This window comes from Callithrix jacchus, chromosome 2 (assembly GCF_049354715.1).
Source record: "Callithrix jacchus isolate 240 chromosome 2, calJac240_pri, whole genome shotgun sequence".
NCBI lineage: Eukaryota > Metazoa > Chordata > Mammalia > Primates > Cebidae > Callithrix > Callithrix jacchus.
Window position 1 is genome coordinate 61,468,729 of NC_133503.1, and position 17,652 is coordinate 61,486,380.

At 39.4% G+C, this 17,652-nt stretch overlaps 1 long non-coding RNA gene and 1 pseudogene across 2 annotated transcripts in view; one reads left to right on the forward strand and one right to left on the reverse strand.

The window, feature by feature from the left end:
* Positions 1 to 17,652, reverse strand: part of LOC118151167 (uncharacterized) — a 59,161-nt gene that overhangs the window by 26,302 nt on the left and 15,207 nt on the right. For both annotated transcript variants that reach the window (XR_004739301.3, XR_013532505.1), the window contains one exon: positions 7,855 to 7,993. This is a non-coding gene — a long non-coding RNA (uncharacterized LOC118151167). The remainder of the gene's footprint in view (positions 1 to 7,854; positions 7,994 to 17,652) is intronic.
* On the forward strand, positions 12,779 to 17,154 carry LOC100398042 (mitochondrial protein C2orf69 pseudogene; annotated as a pseudogene).

Consider the following 17,652-nt stretch of genomic DNA (forward strand, 5'->3'; position numbering starts at 1 on the left):
TGAAATGAATGAAGAACATGTCAAAATGATTGTACACCATGAACAAATGGAATTATTTCACAAATGCAATATTGACCTCTCCAATAATTAATCAGTCTTACACAAATAGGATAAAGGAAGGTAACAGAAAGATCCCATCAACAGACACAGAGAGCATTTGACCAATTCAATATTCATTCATGATTAATCTCCCTGGAAAGGAGGACTATAAGCAGACTTTCTAGATCTGCTAAAGGGCATCAATGAAAATCTTATGACTAACCCCATAACAATACAATACTGGTTGTTGTGTCTTGATATTTTAGGACAAGACAAAAATGTTAACATCCAAAAAAATTACGTAAGAAAATAAACAAATCATTCTTGAGGGAAAGTAAGAGGTTGAAATTGTCTATCACTGCAGATGATGTAAACTCGAATAAAAAAGTTTATAAGAAATTCATTAAAACTCACAAAAACCAATAAATGAGTTACGCAAAGTCTCAAGATACAAAATCAATATACAAAGTTCAATACTACTTTTATGTACTAACAATGATCAACCTTAAAATAAAAATAGGAAAACAATTCCATTTGTATATGTATGGAAAAGAAATAGAGAGGACTCAAGATGGCGCTGTGAGAACAACCCAGGATTGGAGCTCTCTTTGAGTCTGCGGAGAGGTGAGTCGGAGCTGCATTTCCAGACTGATCTTTGTTGCCCAGGGAACGGGGAGATTCCCAAGTATAGGGGAGATGCTGGACGCCTGGCAGTGCCTCTGCCTGGCGAAGCCGGCAGCCGGGATGGTGGCGGCCGGCCCTGCCCATCACTCCCCACAGGGCGCGCTTGTCCGGGTGCCCTGTTGAGCCGGCAACCTGAGACTTGAGAGGGCTGGACTTGAGACTGAGCGAGACTTGGACAGTGGGCCCGCCCAGGGGATTGCAGGGACAGAGCGTTTGGGCTAGCCCAGTGGGACGAACAAGACCGCGATTTCAAGTGATCCCCATGCAGTCGGTCTGAGAGGCTCTGTGGGGGAGGGGTGTCCACCATTACCGAGGCAACCCGCCCCAACTGAGATACACGCCCACTGCTGAGGCAGCCTGCCATTGCCGAGGCAACCCGCTACAACAGAGAGACTCCGCCTCAGGGCGTGGCGGACCCACAGCAGAACAGCAGAACCTGCCCCAACAGGGCGGGCCTCACAACAGCAGGGCGGAGCCTCGGCAGGCAAACAGTGGCTAGTCTGCCTCCTAGCTGGGCAGGACACCTCAATGAACATCCAAAAATAAAGCCCGAACCCCCCAACACAGAGCATTTGAGAAAAAAAGGGTTTTTTTAATGAGCTCTGTTGCAGCAGAATCAAACATAGCAGCCTAACAGCCCTGAATGAACAACAGAGATCACAGCTCAGCAACTGAGCTCCTATAAAGTACAGACTGTCTCCTTAAGCAGTTCCCTGACCCCTCTATATCCAAAAGACTGACATTTGGCAGGTATCATCCTGGGACAAAGATAGCAGAAAAAGAAAGGGGTAGCATCCCTCACTGTGCCACAGCTGCTAGAGGTGCACCCCAGACAAGCAGGGCCTGGAGTGGACCTCAGCAGTCGTACAGCGAAGGGGCTAGACTGGTAGAAGGAAAACCAAGTAACAGAAATACTTCATCATCAACAATCTGGGTGTCCACTCAGAGACCCAATCGAAAAGTCAGCAACTACGCAGACGACAAGTGGATAAATCCACAAAGATGAAAAGAAACCAGCGAAAAAAGGAGGAAAACACCCGAAACCAGAACACCTCGCTTCCTAGAAAGGACCAAAACTCCTCACCAGCAAGGGAACAAAGCTGGATGGAGAATGACCGTGACGAAATGACGGAATTAGACTTCAGAAGGTGGATAGTGAGAAACTTTTGTGAGCTAAAAGAACATGTATTAAATCAATGCAAAGAAACTAAGGAACTTGAAAAAAGATATAAAGAAATGATAACAAGAATGGATAACTTAGAGGAATATGAATGAATTAACGGAGATGAAAAACACAATACGAGAACTTCGCGAAGCATGCACAAGTTTCAATAGCCAAATTGACCAAGCAGAAGAAAAAATATCTGAAGTCGAAGACCAACTCAATGAAATAAAACGAGAAACCAAGATTAGAGAAAAAAGCGCAAAAAGGAATGAAGAAAGCCTCCAATAAATGTGGGACTATGTGAAAAGACCTAACTTACGTTTGATAGGTGTACCAGAAGAGGACGAAGAGAATGAATCCAAGCTGGAAAATACTCTTCAGGACATCATCCAGGAAAATTTCCCCCACCTAGCAAGACAGGCCAACACTCAAATACAGGAAATACAGAGAACACCACAAAGATATTCCGCAAGAATAGCAATCCCAAGGCACATAATCGTCAGATTCAACAAGGTTGAAATAAAGGAGAAAATACTAAAGGCAGCCAGAGAAAAAGGTCGGGTCACCCACAAACGGAAGCCCATCGGACTCACAGCAGATCTCTCGGCAGAAACACTACAAGCCAGAAGAGAGTGGGGGCCAATATTCAACATTCTTAAAGAAAAGAACTTTCAACCCAGAATCTCATATCCAGCCAAACTGAGCTTCAGAAGTGAAGGAAGAATAAAATCCTTTGCGAACATGCAAGTACTCAGAGATTTTGTCACCACCAGGCCTGCTTTACAAGAGCTCCTGAAAGAGGCACTACACATAGAGAGAAACAACCAGTACCAGCCATTCCAAAATCACACTAAATGCTAAAGAGCATCAACATAATGAAGAATCTACAACAACTAACAGGAAAAACAGCCACTTAGCATCAAAATGGCAGTATCAAATTCACACATAACAATATTAACCCTAAATGTAAATGGACTAAATGCACCAATCAAAAGACACAGACTGGCAAATTGGATAAAAATCTAATACCCATCAGTGTGCTGTATCCAGGAAACCCATCTCACATGCAAGGATACACAAAGGCTCAAAATAAAGGAATGGAGGAAGATTTACCAAGCAAATGGAGAGCAAAAAAAAAAAAAAAAAGCAGTAGTTGCAATTCTCATCTCTGATAAAATAGACTTTAAAGCAACAAAGATCAAAAGAGACAAAGAAGGCCATTACATAATGGTAAAAGGATCGATACAACAAGAAGAGCTAATGATCCTGAACATATATGGACCCAATGCAGGAGCACCCAGATACATAAGGCAAGTTCTTAATGACTTACAAAGAGACTTAGGCTCCCACGCAATAATAGTGGGAGACTTTAACACTCCACTGTCAATATTAGACAGATCAACCAGACAGAAAATCAACAAGGATATCCAGGGCTTGAACTCAGACCTGGAGCAAGTAAACCTGATAGACATTTACAGAACTCTCCACCCCAAATCCACAGAATACACATTCTTCTCAGCACCACATCACACCTACTCAAAAATTGACCACATAATTGGAAGTAAAGCACTGCTCAACAAATGCAAAACAACTGAAATCATAACAAACAGCCTCTCAGACCATAGTGCAATCAAGTTAGAACTCAGAATTCAGAAACCGACCCAGAACCGCACAGCTTCATGGAAACTGAACAACTGGCTCATGAATGTTGACTGGGTAAACAATGAAATGAAGGCAGAAATAAAGAAGTTCTTTGAAACCAATGAGAATGAAGACACAACATGCCAGAACCTCTGGGACACATTCAAAGCAGTCTCTAGAGGAAAGTATATAGCAATAAGTGCCCATATGAGGAGAATGGAGAGATCCAAAATTGACACCCTATCGTCAAAATTGAAAGAGCTAGAGGAGCAAGATCAAAAAAACTCAAAACCCAGCAGAAGACAAGAAATAACTAAGATCAGAGCTGAACTGAAGGAGATAGAGACACGAAAAACCCTTCAAAAAATCAATAAATCCAAGAGCTGGTTTTTTGAAAAGATCAGCAAAATACACAGACCACTAGCCAGACTGATTAAAAAGAAAAGAGAGAACAACCAAATAGATGCAATAAAAAATGATAAAGGGGAAACCACCACAGACTCCACAGAAATTCAAACCATCATCAGAGAATATTACAAACAACTCTATGCACATAAACTAGTAAACCTGGAAGAAATGGATAAATTCCTGGACTCCTGTGTCCTCCCAAGCCTAAACCAGGAGGATGCTGAAGGTATGAATAGACCAATAACAAGGTCAGAAGTCGAGGCAGCTATTAAGAGCCTACCACTCAAAAAAAGCCCAGGTCCAGACGGATTCACAGCCGAATTCTACCAGACACACAAAGAGGAGCTGGTACCATTCCTTCTAAAACTATTTCAAACAATCCAAAATGAGGGAATCCTTCCCAAATCATTTTACGAGACCAACATCGTTCTGATACCGAAACCCGGCAGAGACCCAACGAGAAAAGAAAACTTCAGGCCAATATCCATGATGAACATAGATGCAAAAATCTTCAATAAAATATTGGCAAGCCGATTGCAACAGCAAATCAAAACACTTATTCATCATGATCAAGTAGGATTCATCCCGGGGATGCAAGGCTGGTTCAACATACGCAAGTCTTTAAGCGTAATTCACCACATAAACAGAACCAAAAACAAAACCACATGATTATCTCAATTGATGCAGAGAAGGCATTTGACAAATTTCAACAGCGCATTATGCTAAAAACCCTCAATAAACTCGGTATCGATGGAACGTATCTCAAAGTAATAAAAGCTATTTATGACAAACCAACAGCCAATATCATACTGAATGGGCAAAAACTGGAAGCATTCCCTTCGAAATCTGGCACTAGACAAGGATGCCCTCTTTCACCACTCCTATTCCATATAGTACTGGAAGGTCTAGCCAGAGCAATCAGGCAAGAAAAAGAAATAAAGCGTATTCAAATAGGAAAGGTGGAAGCCAAATGGTCTCTATTTGCAGACGACATGATAGTATACCTTGAAGACCCCATCGCCTCAGCCCAAAAACTCGGGAAACTGATAAGCAGCTACAGCCAAGTCTCCGGATATAAAATCAATGTGCAAAAATCACAAGCATTCGTCTACACCAATAACAGACTTAAAGAAAGCCAAATCAAGAACGAACTGCCACTCACAATTGCTACAAAAAGAATACAATACCTTGGAATAAAACTCACAAGGAACGTTAAGCGACCTCTTCAAGGAGAACTACAAACCACTGCTCAACGAAATCAGAGAGGACACAAACAGATGGAGAAACATTCCATGTTCACGGTTAGGAAGAATTAATATTGTGAAAATGGCTATACTGCCCAAAGTAATTTACAGAATCAACGCTATCCCCATCAAGCTACCATTGACTTTCTTCACAGAACTGGAAAAAACCACCATGAACTTCATATGGAACCAAAAGAGAGCCCGCATAGCCAAGTCAATTCTAAGCAAAAAGAACACAGCGGGGGGCATCACACTACTGGATTTCAAACTATACTACAAGGCTACAGTAATCAAAACAGCATGGTACTGGTACCAAAACAGAGATATAGACCAATGGAATAAAACAGAGACACCGGAGGCAACACAACATATCTACAACTATACAATCTTTGATAAACCTGACAAAAACCAGCAATGGGGAAAGGATTCCCTGTTTAACAAATGGTGTTGGGAAAACTGGCTAGCCATGTGCAGAAAGCAGAAACTGGACCCCTTCCTGACACCTCACACTAAAATTAACTCCAGATGGATTAAAGACTTAAACATAAGACCTGGCACCATAAAAACCCTAGAAGGAAATCTAGGCAAAACTATCCAGGACACAGGAGTAGGCAAAGACTTCATGAACAAAACACCAAAAGCATTGGCAACAAAAGCCAAAATAGACAAATGGGACCTAATGAAACTCCACAGCTTCTGCACGGCAAAAGAAACAGTCACTAGAGTGAATCGGCAACCAACAGAATGGGAAAAAATGTTTGCAGTTTACCCATCTGACAAAGGGCTGATATCCAGAATTTACAGAGAACTCAAACAGATTTACAGGAAAAAAACAAACAAGCCCATTCAAACGTGGGCAAAGGATATGAACAGACACTTCACGAAAGAAGACATATATGAGGCCAACAATCATATGAAAAAATGCTCATCGTCACTGGTCATCAGAGAGATGCAAATCAAAACCACATTGAGATACCATCTCACGCCAGTTAGAATGGCGATCATTAAAAAATCTGGAGACAACAGATGCTGGAGAGGATGTGGAGAAAAAGGAACACTTTTACACTGTTGGTGGGAGTGTAAATTAGTTCAACCATTGTGGAAGACAGTGTGGCGACTCCTCAAGGCCTTAGAAATAGAAATTCCATTTGACCCAGCAATCCCATTACTGGGTATATATCCAAAAGACTATGGATCGTTCTACTATAAGGACACAGGTACACGAATGTTCATTGCAGCACTGTTTACAATAGCAAAGACCTGGAATCAACCAAAATGCCCATTGATAATAGACTGGATTGGAAAGATGTGGCACATATACACCATGGAATATTATGCAGCAATCAGAAATGATGAGTTTGTGTCGTTTGTAGGGACATGGATGAATCTGGAGAACGTCATCCTCAGCAAACTGACACAAGAACAGAAAATGAAGCACCGCATATTCTCACTCATAGGCGGGTGATGAAAAATGAGAACACATGCACACAGAAAGGGGAGTACTAAACACTGGGGTCTATTGGGGGGGAAGGGGAGGGCCAGTGGGAGGGGGAGGTGGGGAGGGATAGCCTGGGGAGAAATGCCAAATGTGGGTGAAGGGGAGAAGCAAAGCAAAGCACACTGCCATGTGCGTACCTACGCAACGGTCTTGCACGCTCTGCTCATGTACCCCAAAACCTAAAATCCAATTAAAAATTTAAAAAAAAAAAGAAAAGAGATAAATATTTAGGAGTGGTTCTAATTAAGCGCAATTTTACAGTAAAAATACAAGCTTTTTTAAAATAATTCAGTTAAAAAAACTGAAAAAATAGGCATCAGCATTCAGCTAGTTAATATTATTTCATTATCCTGTGTATCTCTTGAAAATCCACACAATGAAATAAAATATACGTTAGCATTATTTTTAGTGTAATAATCATAGGTTGGTGGAACACTGCTTATTATAAAAGAAACTAATTCTACATGTCTGGAATAGCCCATCCTAACTTTTCTATTTTACATCCAATATAAGTCAAACAGATTTTGTTTTAACAGATCTTGAGTTAAAATCCAAATTGTTAAATATGCAAGATTGATTATAAGGTCACCACAGAGGTGTTTACTCGATGTGGGAATTCAGAAAGCATAAAGTTGCAAAGACAGAAGCAAATGTTTTTGAATGAATTATGAGGGACATTACTCACAGGCGTGATTCCCACTTTTACCGATTGACTCATGTAATCTTACTGTACAAAAAACTACCTCTGATTTTAGACAGACGCTAAATGAACCACCACCAAGTTCGTATCCAGGAGAAGTGCTCACTCTAGAGGATTTTGTCTCCTGGCTGATGACACTATTCTGTCTTTCATATGCTACTCTAAACTTTCTATAATAATGGTAGAGTTTAGTAAAGTGGAGCCCCAGGCCTGCCATCCCCATGCTCCTGTCCAGCAACAGCATCTCCCTTAAACACAGCGGCATAGGGTATGCAATTGACCCCACCTTGCTGCTGTTCACTTCCACATACAAAGTTGCTGTACGCTTTGCAGTGGAATTCCACCTGGCTGCATCTGGTTGGCCAGAAGCCCTGCAGGTAGAATGGGATGGTGAGGAGAGCACATTGAGAGAACAGATGAAAGCTCAGAGGCTGCCCACTTTCCCGCCCCCCTGCCCACAGGCAACAGCACTCACCCAGCTGTCCAGTGTGCATGTCTGCTGAAGGCTGCTGCACTGCTCTCCATCACAGAGATGAAGTGACAGCAGTCTGAGGGCCCCACACTTCATGGCCAGGCTCTGTTGATGGTGCCACAGCTTTAGGTGCAACTAATGTCTGGAATGTATAAGAAAATCCAACAGCTCAGCAAGAATAAAACAAGTAACCTTATCGAAAAGCAGGCAAATATTGGGAACGGATATTGGAAAAAAAAAAAAAAAAAAAAAGACAATGATGACCAGAAAGCATGTAAAAAATGCTCAACATTGCAGATGATCAGAGAAATACCAATTAAAAATCACAATGGAATACCATTTTACACCATTCATAAAGGCTAATTAATAAAAAGAAGAAAAATGACAGACATTGGCAAGGATACAGGGAAAAAAGAAAACTTATACATTGTTTGTGAGAATGTAAAATTCTATCTCTATGGAAAATGGTATGAAGATCTCTCAGAAAAATAAAAATACAAGTTCTATTTGATTTAGCATTCCAACCACTGGGTATTTACCCAAAGGAAAATAATTTATTACATAAAGAAGATACCCACACTCATATATTTATTGCAGCATTATTCACAATAGCAAAGATACGGAGCCAATTTAAATTTATTAATCAACGATTGAATAAAGAAAATGTGCTATACATTTACACCATGGAATACTACTCAGCCATAAAAAGATATAAAATAATATCTTTTGCAGCAATATAAATGGAACTGGAGGTCATTATTGTAAGTGAAATAACTCAGAAACAGAAAATCAAATACTGCATTTTCTCACTTACACATGGGAGCTCAATAATGCGTACGCTTTGATATAGAGACTGGAAAAATAGACATTGGAGACTCAGAAAGATGGGAAGTGGTAGAGGGTTTAGGAATAGAAAATACCCAACTGGGACAATGAGGACTGTTCAGATGATTGTTACACCGAAAGCCCACACTTCGTCACTATGCAACGTATCCATGTAATAAAACTGCATTTGTACTGTCTAACATATTAGTAAAGAGAAAAAAATCTGGCTTTTATCAAGAGGGCAGACTGAATAGACCTCATAATTTTCATAAATATTTAGGCAGTAAAATAATTTTAATAAAAATATATATTTTTTGAGCTGGAGTCTCGCTCTCCTGCCCGGGCTGGAATGCAGTGGCAGGGATCTTGGCTCACTGCAACCTCTGACTCCCCGGTTCAAGCAGTTCTCCTGCCTCAGCCTCCCTAGTAGCTGGAATTAAAGGCAGCCGCCACCATGCCTGGCTAATTTTTGTATTTTTAGTAGAGACAGGGTTTCACGATGTTGGCCAGGCTGGTCTCAACCTCCTAACCTCTCAAAGTGATTACAGGCATGCAATCTCTCAAAGGGATTACAGGCATGAACCACTGTACACAGCCAATAATATTGTGTTTTAAGAATGGTATAAAAAGATAATTTGATGAATTAGAGTAGTAGTATGTAGCACAGACAATATGCCAGGCAAGATTCTAAGACATTAGACATTTGTAGGCAGAATATCTAACAGTGTAAAATAAATAACATGAAGATTCACTGGCAATGACAAATTGACATATTTTCAATCATATTAGATGACATCAAAACCATTGTAAAATTTGCTGTTTTGCTTCGTAATAAAGGATTATAATGTTAAACGACTTTATTGAAACGTTTGACTAGGCAGCTTGTTGACCAGTAAACAAAAGAAACACATTATTTTCAGAGACAAAACAAAATTATTTTATTTTTGGTTGGGCTAGCAGCTTTATTCCCCGGGGATATAGTGGCGTCCTCTCCCTGGGAGGTGGGATCTCCTACCGGTCACCCCCAGCAGTGGTCCAGGAGGCGCCATGACATTCAGTGCTGGGCTCAGCTGGGGGCTGGGCCTTGGAGAAGGCGAACTGTGCAGGGAAGCAGTAGCTGTGGGTTCTCATCGCCCGCTCTGCCCTGCTGTCCTGGGTCTCCCGGTGCTCCTCAGCCTCCCACCGAGCCTGCGTCTCTGTAGGGCAGTGGCCATCCAGCCCGGAACCTTCTCCTTAGAGCCCTGTTTGACGCAGGCCGGGCATTTCCGCTTCCTCTCCTTGGGCTGGACTTCACCCTCGGGGTTTCTTCCAGTCCTTCTTCTGTCCGCTGTCTGCCTGAGCTTCAATTTCAGCCTCAAAAATGTTCCAGCTAGAAAGGGCGTGTCAGGGGTGCTGTTCACATTGGTCTCCCGGAAGGTCACTGCATGGGTAGATGAATTCCTCCCGGGCCACCTACAGGCCCCCTCACTGGGCCCCGTAAGCTCGGCCCCACTGGCGACCCCCACGCCCACAAACGGGGCCAGCGGGACCGGCAGCCGTCGCTTGCCTCTGCTGTCACCCGGTCCCTGGTGAAGCGAGTGTGCTCCTCTAAGCTGTCTGAGCCCACCGGGAGCCGCCTCCTCCCCTGCCCTGCCCCTGAGGGACATGCCCACAGAACGGTGGGAAGAGGTGAAGGAACTGGGACATGTCCCTTTCTACAAATTGATCGTGGGGTGCGCCTGGTCCTCTCCACTCCCTCCCATTCTGCCCGCACTGTTCCCTGGGGCCTGGAGATTTTGCAAAGTTTCCTGCCCCCTGCTGGTGCCGGGAAACGGTCCTGTTGCCCACTCCCACCATTCGCCCCTTTTCTGGCTCATTCTTTCTCTCCACTGGGTCTTCGACGTGACCCCTTCTACATTTTACAGTGTTCGGAGCCCCTCTCAGCTTCTCCTGATCAGCCTCCTCCCTGAATGCTTCTCCCTCTCCGTCCTGAATCTCCCGGCTCCCACGGGATGTCCCCCATCCCGGGGCCCAGACAAAACCCACAAAACTACTTTAAATGGGAATATTTGAATTTCACTGAATTTAGGACAACAGAAACCCATCTGGTTAATAATAGCAACTATCAATTTAAAGTGTAACCAGGGTTAAGAATATTCACCATTTTACCAGCGACAACAATGAAACCCTGTTATAGCTAAAGAACTAGTTCAGTAAAGTTGTAGGATACAATAGTAACATGAAAATCAGTTGCATTTTCTTACAGTAATAACAGAATATGTGAAAAAGAAATAAAACAATTTCATTTACAATATCATCAAATAGAAAGAAATATTTAATTCATTAAATAGAATGAGTTTAACCAAGACAATTAAGGATCTGCATGCTGAAAACTATAAAATGTTGATGAAAGACATTGAAGAATACAAAATGGAAACTATATTTTGTGTCCGTGGATTCTACATATTAATACTGTTAAAACATTTATGTGAACAAAGTCGTCAACAGAGTTAAAGACATTTCTATCAAAATTTTAATGCCATTAAAACAAATGTAGAGCAAACAATTGTAAAATTAGTATGGAGCCACAAAAGACCCCAAATAGCCAAGTACCAAGAAGAACAAAAAGGCTGAGAGCCTCAAACTTCCTGATTTCAAACTATATTACAATGCTATAGTTATTAAAATACTGTAGTACTTACATTAGAACCAATGGAACAAAATAGAGAACGCAGAAATCAACGCACACATATACAGTCAACTGATCTCACAGAATTAGGAAAAGACAGACACATCAAGAAATGCTGTAGAAAACACTGGATATGCCTGCACAAAAAGAGAACACTTCTCTTGATCATCACAAAAATGAGTTTAAAATAAAGACTTAAACATAAGAACTAAAATCTTGAATCATCTAATATATATATTTGTATATGAAAAACTCCTTGGTCCTGGTCCTGGCAATGATGTTTTGGATTCTACATAAGGACCACAAGCAACCAAAGCAAAAGTAAAAACATGGAATTATATCAAAATAGGAAGTTTCTGCATGACAAAGGGAAACACCCAACAAAATACAAAGACAATATATGGAATAGGAGAAAATATTTGTAAACCATATGTAGGATAATATGTTACTATTCGAAATATATATATAATACTAATCAATACAGAAAAGCACAACAGAACAAAATAAAAAACAATTCCCTAATTAATTGGGCAAAATATCCATTTTTCCAAAGACATAGAAATGGCCAGCGGGTATATAAAAAGATTCTCAACATGACTAATTATCAGCGCAATTACAATCAAAATCACAATGAGATATCACCTTATCATGGTGTTAGGATAGCTATTATCAAAAAGTTAGAAGAACGGAAAAGAGAATATTTGCACACCATTGCTGAGCATGTCCATTGGTGCAGCCGTTATTAAAAAAAAAAAAAAAAAGTCAATATGGAGTTTTCTTAAAATTTTTAAACTGGAAGTATCATTAATTCCAATTCGGAGTATTTAACCAATGGACATAAAATAAGTATAGCCAAGGGTATCTGCACTTTTCTGATACAAATAAATGAATAAATTTCAAGAGAGAGATAATTTTACAGCTTTAATAAGAAATGAAATAATTTTATTTAAAACAATATTGATGAACTTTGAAGAAATTATACTAAGCGAGATAAGGAAAATACAGAAAGACAAATGCTGCATAGTCTCATTTGTATGTGAAATATTTAGAAAAAAGAAAAAAAGCTGGGTGCGCTGGCTCATGCCTGCAATCCCAGCTCTTTGGGAGGATGAGGCAGGAGAGCCACTGCACTCTAGCCTGGTGACAGTGTGAGACTCCATCTCAAAACAAACAAACAAACAAATAAACCTAGATAAAAGAATCTTTTATATTTGAAATAGCCTAAATAATATGATTGAAGAACTAATAAATACGTTTTGTAGAAAATTAGTCTTTCATTGTTTTTTTTTTGTGAAGAATTTGTTTATTTGTCCTATAAATTCAGCATTTATATTTGTGTTGTTTCATAGCTAATGTGATATTTAGTTAGAAAGAACTGAGTACAGTATTGAAATACTGTGCTGGCATTTGTAGTTATAAATATTACTGCAGGCAATGGAGTTGCACCAGAAAAATCTGATTTTTAGTAAGGAAGGAATACTTAGCCAGGGCCTCAAGTTTAAGGTATTTATTGAAATGCAATACCTGGATTGCAATAAATACATTACAATGTTAAAAAAATCTTTTTAATCCATTTTGAATTAAAAAATTCAACTGATATCTTTTATGAAGTTAGGGAAGTGCTAATGAGGTAAAATGGCGATTGAAGCCAAAAGATCTGAATTCAGGTATATACTTTGACCCATATTAGATGTATGTTAAAGCAAAAAATAATAAACAATAATTCTGACCATACACTATTTACTGCAGTAAAGTATTTCAAAAAATTTGTGCATAATATAGGATTAATTTTCTAATGGTAAAAAAGTAATCACATTCCAGAAATTATTGCAACACGGTCTATTGAAGACAGCAGTTTTGGTGATCTGTGCCATAGAAAATCTAGGTAAAATATTTTACTCACGTACGCAACTGTTGATAGTTCTGTTTTCAGGAAAATAACACGCTTTAAAAACTCAATACAGATAACTAAAATCACCAAGAAGCTACAATAATTCACAGAATGCCTAATATAGTTGAAAGAAAATTATAGAAACATCTCAGGAACAGAAGTGAATAAAGGTAATCATTGAGAGAAATATCAACCTAGGAGACCATCGCTCCATTCACATGCATCTGATCACGAGGATGTCAGATCCATGTGGGTCATTCAGCTTCTGACAAGGCAAATGGAATAAACAAAAAGAAACTGCCTGGAGGCATCCAGAGTGGGATGTATCCCATATGTGAGAACTTAACTACAAAGTATGTTGCACAGAAGAAGATCAGCTACTGGCATGAAGCATTAGATAAATTATATGGCACATAAAACCCAAATATGAGGTTTATATTTAAATGTTTGCCAATGTAATGAAAAAAAAAACAAGAAAACACAATAATGTGGAATAAAATTATGAGCTTGTCAAGCCATATTTGGAAAAGAGGTAAAGAGAAAGTAAATTGTTGAAAATGTAGTAATTTAATGTACAGCATACAAATTATACATTAAAATATACTGAGTTGATATGAGAACTAGTAAACTGAAATGCTGAGCACGATTAATGTAGTCATATACTTTTTAGAAGGCAAATTAATACAAAATGCAAATATAAATGAAGATTAGATGAAAAGAAATAAAAAAGCATTTGATTGCTTTACTAGACTATATAAACAAGAAGGCAATATTCAAATAATTGGTGACATAAGTTTTAGAAATTGAAAACAAGGCAGAATCCTATAAAAAATTTAGAGTGCAATGTGTCAAATAAGATAAATTAAGGAAATACTTAAAAGAAACAATGGTTTCAGTTAATGTGAATACTGCTTCAATAAAAATGGAAATGCAATTATCTTTTTGACATACTGATTTTATTTTCTTTTGAAAATAAAATATATCCAGTGGTGAGATTACTGGGTCATATATATGGTAGTTCTAGTTATAATTTCTTGGAAAACCTCCATGCTGTTTTCCCTATTAGTTGTACCAATTTACATTCTCACCAACAGTGTATAAGTGCCCATTAACAGATGAATGAAGAAAATGTACACACGCACGCGCGCGCACGCGCGCGCACGCGCGCACACACACACACACACACACAGGAATGTTTAGTCATATGACAGAATGAACTTCTGTTTATGTCAACATTGATGAATCAAGAGGACATTATGCTAAGTGAAATAAGTCAGTCACAGAAAGTAAAAGACCACATGATGTGACTCATGTGAAATCTAAAACAGTTGATCCCATAAAAGTAGAGAGTAGAATGGTGATTATCAGAGGCTGTGGAGAGTGGAGGGTCGAAGGAACGGGGAGAGGTTTGTCAAAGTTACAGTGTTACAGTTAAACAGGGAGAATAAATTCTGGTGTTTGATTACACAATAGGGTGACTATAGCTAATATATTGCACTGCTTATTCTAACACAGCTAGAAGAGAGGATTTTTAATTTTATTAGCACAAAGAAATAATACAGGTTTATAGTGTTACATATGCAAATTACCCTGATTGAGTCATTGTACAGTGTAAACATGCATTGAAACATCTCATTGTACCCCATAATATGTATAATTGTTATGTCAATTGTAAATAAAATAAATCTTAAAAAGAATAATGATCAAACTGCACGACATCAAAAAGAAGAAAAACTCCTAAAATCAGTGAGATAGAAGACAGATAACCTATGAAGCTGAGGGCAAACTCTTATCTGTGTATCAAGTCAGAAAACAGAAAAATTATTATCAGTAAAATATTAAAAGCTTCTGGACAGCATAGAAATCTATTAACAGAGTAAAAAGACAACCTATTAAATAAAAGAAAATATGTGCATCTGACAAGGAGTTAATATCCAAAATATACACAGGACTTAATTCAACAGCAATAAAAAACATAAACCCAACTAAAAAGTGAACAAAAGACCTGAACAGACATTTTTCCAAAGAAGACACAAAGAAATGCTCAACATCACTAATCATCTGGAAAATGCAATCCAAAACCACGTGGTATAGTACCTCATCCCATTTAGAATGGCCGTTATCAAGAAGACAAAAGATAACAAAGTTTGATGAGGCTGTGGAGAAAGGGGACACTTGTACACTGTTGGTGTGAATGTAAATTTAGTACATTTTTAGATTTATTTATTTATTAGAAATCTGCGTGGAAAACTATGCAGGTTTCTCAAAACAAAAACAAAACTACCATATATAATCCAGCAATTCCACGATTGAGTATATATCAAAGGAAAATAAAATCAGTATATTGAAGAGATAGCTGCACTCCCATGTTTGTCATAGCTGTATTGACAATATCTAAGATGTAGAATCAATCTTAGTGTTCATCTGGAAGAAATGGATAAAGTGAATATGGTGTACACACACAACGGAATACTATTTAACCACAGAAAGAAAGAAATCCTGCTCTGCACGCTGACATTGGCCTCTGATGTGGTTGCCTTGCGCCGGCGTCTGGCCTGCCGGTGGCCCTGACAGTTGGGCTTCCTGTGCAGTCCCTTCCTCAGGACCCCGCACCCTCCGCCTCCAAATAGCACAGGCTTTTGCGGTCGCCGCTGCTGTTGTTCCTGCTGCCACAGGTTGGAGTTGGAGACACCTCTTTCTTCTCTCAGGACAGAACCAGGAACCCAGCAGCAGCGGCGGTGCGAGATACTCCCACTCCGCCACCTGGCGCCGCCCTGCCGAAAGCCATGCTGGAGAGGACCCGCAGCTCAGCAGCCCCGGGATTCTCCTGCTGGCGGCTGCCAGGGACAGACTGGAGCTGCGGGACGTTTCCGGAAAGCCAACTATGGAGGAACCGCAGCCCTCACTTTCCCCGGGGATGTTCAGAATTACTATGAAATTATGCGAATTACCAATGGGAAAATTGGAGTCTAGAAATTATTGCTGCAGTTTTAGCCCACCGGTTCCCCAATAGCTATATTCGGGTGATGAAGTGCTCCCTAATGAATTTGCAGATTCAGCTGCCATGACAATTTTCTGAAAAGTGACATGTTTGGTTCCCCAGAACACAATACAGACTCTGGAGCTTTTAAGCTCCTTTATATATTGTTAGTTAATGCTTTTAAGTCAGAGTAGTTTATCAAAGAAAAATTTGAATGATTGGAATAAGGACTCCACATCATCTAATTATAAATGTCCAATTCTTCTCACACTACAAATCATTTCCAGGGAGAAGAAGAGAAGACCTGTGAAAAATCTGATGAGTCTGCCGTGAGTTTTTTTTAATCCACCATCACTGAACGATGCATCTTTTCCTTTGACTGGATTCCATAAATGTTGTGTTGTTTTGAATCAGTTTCTTTTTGAATTGAAAGAAGCCAAGAAAGACAAGAACATAGATGGTTTCATTAAAAGCACAAGGACAATGTATTTTCTGGATGGTGGTCATTCCGGAGAAAGCAATACTTGGATTATTTATCCACAGGTCTTGAAAGAATTTGCACAAACAAGGATATTGTTCACACCCATGCAACACTTTACAAGTACATGATCCAATGAGATCTTGGATTGAAAATCCAAGGAGCAAAATCAATTTGTTTAGCTATTTGGGAATATTGGTATGCCAGACTAGCCGAATTCATTTTACAAAGGAAGCTCCCTTCATAGAGAATTACTTCAGAGTTCATGAAGTATTTTGAGACTACAAGTATAGTAATGTACTTATTAAGTGGAAGAGCACTTTGAGTGTTATACATTCAGATAACGAAATATACGTCATAGATGCATTGTCAGTTTGGGGGTATGTGGGGAAGCGCCCATTCCTAAAATATGAGTCCAGTGTGCAATAGTATTTCTTGCTTTGGAATGTGAGCAATTTTTAATTCAGGTTGGGTAAGAATTAATTTAAAAATCTAACAAAGTGGTTTGTGATAATACTGAGGCTATATCAGACACTTAAAAATGAATGTTGCAACTTAGTTCTTGTAAAAGGTAACAAAATTGTTTCTGTTGGAGACAGCTGATTTTCTGAGTCATGTTACTCGTTTTGGTGACATTTTAACAGAATTAGCTATCTTGGCACTTAAAACGTAAGTGGAAACTTTATTTCTCTTCAAACAAAAGCAAACGCACAATGTCATTTTCTATCATTTTTGGATAACTATCGGCCTCTTGTGTTTTGATTCTTTAATGTGCCACCAAGTACTTTTTTGTTGAGAGTCAAAATGTATTTGTTTCCTGATGTCCAAAACTGTGCAGTAGTGTAAAGGTGGTTTTTAAAAACATAGCTTGGTATGGTGACATGTCCTTTAGTCCCAGCTACCCAGGAGACTAAGCCAGGAGGACCCTTTGAGCCCAGTCTGTAATGCAACATGATTGT